At 29.5% G+C, this 4,811-nt stretch overlaps 1 long non-coding RNA gene across 2 annotated transcripts; it reads left to right on the top strand.

The window, feature by feature from the left end:
• The first annotated feature begins 667 nt into the window (after positions 1-667).
• Positions 668-3,730, top strand: LOC126886493 (uncharacterized). 2 transcript variants are annotated; one of them, XR_007698641.1, is made up of 3 exons: positions 668-1,479; positions 2,149-2,306; positions 3,550-3,730. It is a non-coding gene; the product is annotated as an uncharacterized LOC126886493 (long non-coding RNA). The 2 variants fall into 2 exon arrangements; XR_007698640.1 differs by lacking the exon at positions 668-1,479 and having other exon boundaries at positions 1,685-2,306.
• The last annotated feature ends 1,081 nt before the right edge of the window (positions 3,731-4,811 follow it).

The raw sequence follows: 4,811 nt of genomic DNA, 5'->3' as shown, positions 1-4,811 counted from the left end.
CTGTACACATAAATTAATTTTTATCATTACTAAGTATTGTTGTAAAAAGGTTAACAATACCTCAAATAATATTTATATCAGTTCATATAAGGAAACTATTTAATAGGAATAAAGTAACTTGTACTTTGATTTTTAAAGATTTTAGCCATTGTATAGTTCTTTCAATGTTTACATTTGCTGAAGCAAGTCTTATTAATTCAATTTTCTTCTCAATGCATTCATTTTTTATAAAAAAGTCTATCTACCATTATAGCATCCTCATTTGGTGTCAATATGATTTTTGTTGTTCATTTGAACAAACACCTGTCCAGCAGAAACATCTGATGGGATAAAACTTCTTTAACAGCTATTAACACACCACCTCCACTGTCGAAATTAATGGATTCTTGTGTCAGGTCTTGTGTGTAGATATCGTAATTAAATAAACCAATTTCAGCATCGCTTGTATCAGGTGTTAACCATGTTTCAGTAAATATGATCACATCAAAGTAGCTGTTAGAAACATTTAGAGTCAGAGTTGTCAATTTAGTCCGAAGTCCTCTACCATTTTCAATAAAAATGGAGAGCTTGCCCAAGTCATTGTGGCTTAGAGGTTTTTTGAATTACCTTTGGGATATTATAATACCGTATCGACAGGTTCTGTCCCCTGCTTCCTGAGGAGACAAAAGCTCAAATTTTATCCCTAACAACACACAACATTCCAGGAATGTACTACCAAAGTTCTATCAATATTTGAATGTCCTGGACATTTAGGGAACATTCGGTGAACATCTGTTTAAATTATTCCTGGAATGTTACCATAAGACATTCTGTGAACATACTACCAATGTTCCTATATTTTAAGTTGCGAAATAATACATACGTGTAACAGATACAACATTACTTATAACATACCAGACAAACTAAGTGACACTTTAGGCCTACAGTGCAATAATATGTCAAATTTAAAGAGTTTCCCAAGTTCAATTAATACAAATTATAAACATACAAATATAATAAAAATTATTGTTCGCGAATATTCAATTTGGAATGCGATTTTGTTAATAAAAAAAATACTTATAACTTATGCAAAACCCAAGAGAGGCATTTATATTTATTTCTTTTGCGTTCATTTTCAAATTCGCCGTGCATATATTTTTGTGCATGGCGCTTGAGAGGGCATCACGTGACTAAAAACGACCAACCAACGACCTCGCTTCGGCCATCTTGGCATCTTCATCTTGGCCACCTTCACCTTGCTTTGCCGTGGGTGGATCGTTGTTTGTATTATTTTTGTGCTTTTTAAGAATATTTTTTTAATTCGGATACTTTTATAATAGCTTTAATAGTATTATTAACATAGTGAATAAAATGGTGTCCTGTTTTTAAAGCAGTTGGAGTAGCAGAAACAAATGTAGATAAAAAAATCTGCATGAATAACGTTTCAATTATGACAGAAGCTCCAAACAAATGACTGTGAATGAAAAGCCCTATTAAAAGGTTAGTATGCAAATATGTAAACGAAGGCATGCCCTGTATTTCAGAAAATAAATTAATACTATTAATACCCTAATAATACTATTCATAAAAAATCTTTTAAGTAACCTAGATATAACAAAGTGAATAAAAGGCATAAATCAGAAGAATTATTATTTAATTTTATAAGTTAATAATTGGTCATATCCATTTATTATTTTAATAATAATTGTGAATAAGCCACAAACTTCGCTTATTCCTAACTAAAATAGTAAATAGAGATAATAACAATAGGATTTGTAAAACTAAAGTAATTCTTTTTGCGTTTTTGCTAATGTATGCCTTTATAAATAGGATGGTAGACCACACACTATAATATGCAGTACCAACTAATGAATACACAGAATATTATAGTCGATTTGCTAAACTCAGTCTCAGTACTACTGAGTCTCAGACACAACTGGCTAGTGATTTTAGTAAATAATTTTGCCAATTTGGTAAAATTGGCCAAAAACAAAAAAAATTACCTACTAAAATCACTAGCCAGTTGTGTCAGAGTTTGGGGAACCGACTATACTAATAAACAATTTCTAAGCTGTTTTATAATATTTTGTGAGTCCATTAATCATATTTTTTATTTAAAACTAAAATTTGTTAATAATGCTTAGTAATGCATATATTTTGTATTTTTAGCTTTCCAGAAGATCCTGCGAAGAAGATATGAAGTATAGATCAGATTTGTTAATAGAGGAGTATGTTCAAAACACTTTTTAGAAAAAGATATTGACAGAACTTCACTTTCATCTGTTCGTTTAAGAGACTGTGCTGTTCCAATAGCTTATGTCACACAGGTATATGCATTTTTTTTCTTGGTTTTAACATCTTTAAACGCGAAATACGCAATAGCTTATCGAATTGATGCCATGTTATTTTTCTTTATTAAGGTCTTTGTTTATTATTGTGTATGTGTATTAACAACAGAAACATTTTTGGTTATTCTTTATTTTATTTTATATTTTGTCATCAAGTGTTCAGTCAATGTATGTAGTTTTCTTATGTACACCTTTATGGGTTTATACCTGGTGGATGTATATTTCAATAAATAAATAAATAAATAACCTAATTAATAATACAGTCTGTACAATATAGATACTGTTGTAATTCATTATCTACATCGGAGATCTAAGTTGACATTGTTGCCCAACTGCAAAAAATTTTTGAATTCATTTTAAGTCAAATATATCACATAATTATTGCGAAGTAGATTATACAACAAAACATATTAATATTCAATGTAAATAAATAAAAACATCAGAAATAGAAAACAAGAATTAAGGTATAATCTTATGTTACAGTTATTAAGGTACCAAGGGTATTATAAGGATAATAACGGTTGAGGTCAATGGTGTTTTTAACAAGGGCCTGAGGGATATACGTTGACCGAAAGCGTTATTATTATAATACCTGTGGTGCCTTCAACGTTTAATGTCTGACTAAATTATTCTTTATATGCGAAAAATTTGAATGAATTTTGAATTGATTAGTTTTTAAATAAGTACATTTACCAGTAACAGTAGTAACATAATTGTGGTAACCATAGTTTTACTTAGGTTGATATTTGTCAACTTGACAGTATCTAAGTCGTTATTTAAATTTAATGCCCAAGGGCGTTATATCGTACTTAACAGACTTCGAAATGTCATTATTTGTCAAATAATGTACCAGTAGGACATTAAAGTAAATAATAAAAACAATAAATATAATGAATACTAAATACTTATTTGTTTGTGAAAAATCTATTTCTTTGTGGCTTTTTTGTAATTAACTATTCTAATGAGGAAATAAGCCACAATTTACTTGAAAAAATAATTTTATTAAGGTTTCTACTTCCACGTCGGATGTCGTTGTCAAAATACAAAATGTTCATTATTATTATTTTATTTATTAAATATTATTTATTATTTATTTAAATATTATTTAATATTTATTTTTTTATTATTATTATTTATGCGTATTATTACCTGTAAATAATATTTCTTCTGATTGTTAATTGTAAAGGATAGAAAAATTACCTTTTATTTTATTTTCTTTTAGAATCAGCTGAGAGAAGTGGTCTACAAAAAACCAGAAAGGAAACGGAATATGTGGCTACGAAAAGCAAAAGAAAGGTTTACAAAGCAAATGTGACACATTTTTTTATAATATTTAGGAATGTCAGTAAATTACATTAAAAAATGTATGTAAAGATTTTTTGCAATAAAAATGTTTATATTTATCAAGGATGTATTATTTGGTATGGCCACATATCGTCAGTGATGTGACAATACCTCCTATCTGTTTTTTTCAAGAGATTTGTAAGATAGACTAAAAACTTGTTTCGGCCACCTCCTGTTTTCATATATTTTTTGACTTGTTTTGCAGTAAATTCAACTATCTATTTACTACAAAAAAGTCAGAATACGTACGAAAACAGAAAGTGACCTTAAAAAATGTTTTTCGTCTCCTGCAAACCTCATGAAAAAACATATAGGAGGTATTGTCACATTACTGACGATATATTTCAGTGAATGTCTAAAAAATATACTGTGAATGTTCAAAGAACGTTCGTAGACATTCATGGAATGTTCTAACAAGACATTCAGTCTAAAAATATACTGTGAATGTCCAAAGAACATTCATGGAATGTTCCAACAAGACATTCAGTCTAAAAAATAGACTGTGAATGTCCAAAGAACATTCGTAGACATTCATGGAATGTTCCAACAGAACATTCTAAGAATATTTAAAATGCTGACACAGCACTTTCCTGGGACTTTCCAGGGACATTCGTGTGCATTTGGGGACATTCCAGGAATGTTTTCAATGTCCTGTGTGTACATTCTAGGAACATTCATGGAATGTTTTGTGTTATTAGGGATATACAGATTCAAGTACCTTCCCTTTATTAGGGGTCTGATCAATGCTGATAAAGATGGTTTTAGCATGGTCAGTGTGTTTATGTTTAAGAACTGCATGTCTGCTGTCTGAACATTTTCAGTTGAAGATAAGAACACTTTAAATGGATGGTGCCCATTTTTATTTTTCTTTCCAAAGCGAGCTATTCTAATATTGTCAGAGACTTCATCCTAAATTTCGTCTTCATCTTAGACTTCATCTAATTTTTTTTATATAAAAAACCTAGTTACTCTTAATAACTGAAATATAACTCAAAAAGCCATATAGGTAACTCATTTATTTAAAATAAATGTAATTGAAGACGATAATTGCAAACATTGCAAAAAACAGGGTGATCTTGATCATATATTTTTTGAATGTAGGTGCACTAAGTTTTAACAGCATTTAAACTGCCTCTATAA

Source organism: Diabrotica virgifera, chromosome 6 (genome assembly GCF_917563875.1).
Source record: "Diabrotica virgifera virgifera chromosome 6, PGI_DIABVI_V3a".
Lineage (NCBI taxonomy): Eukaryota > Metazoa > Arthropoda > Insecta > Coleoptera > Chrysomelidae > Diabrotica > Diabrotica virgifera.
The sequence above is the reverse complement of the archived record's forward strand: the minus strand, read 5'-3'. Positions and strand labels throughout refer to the sequence as shown.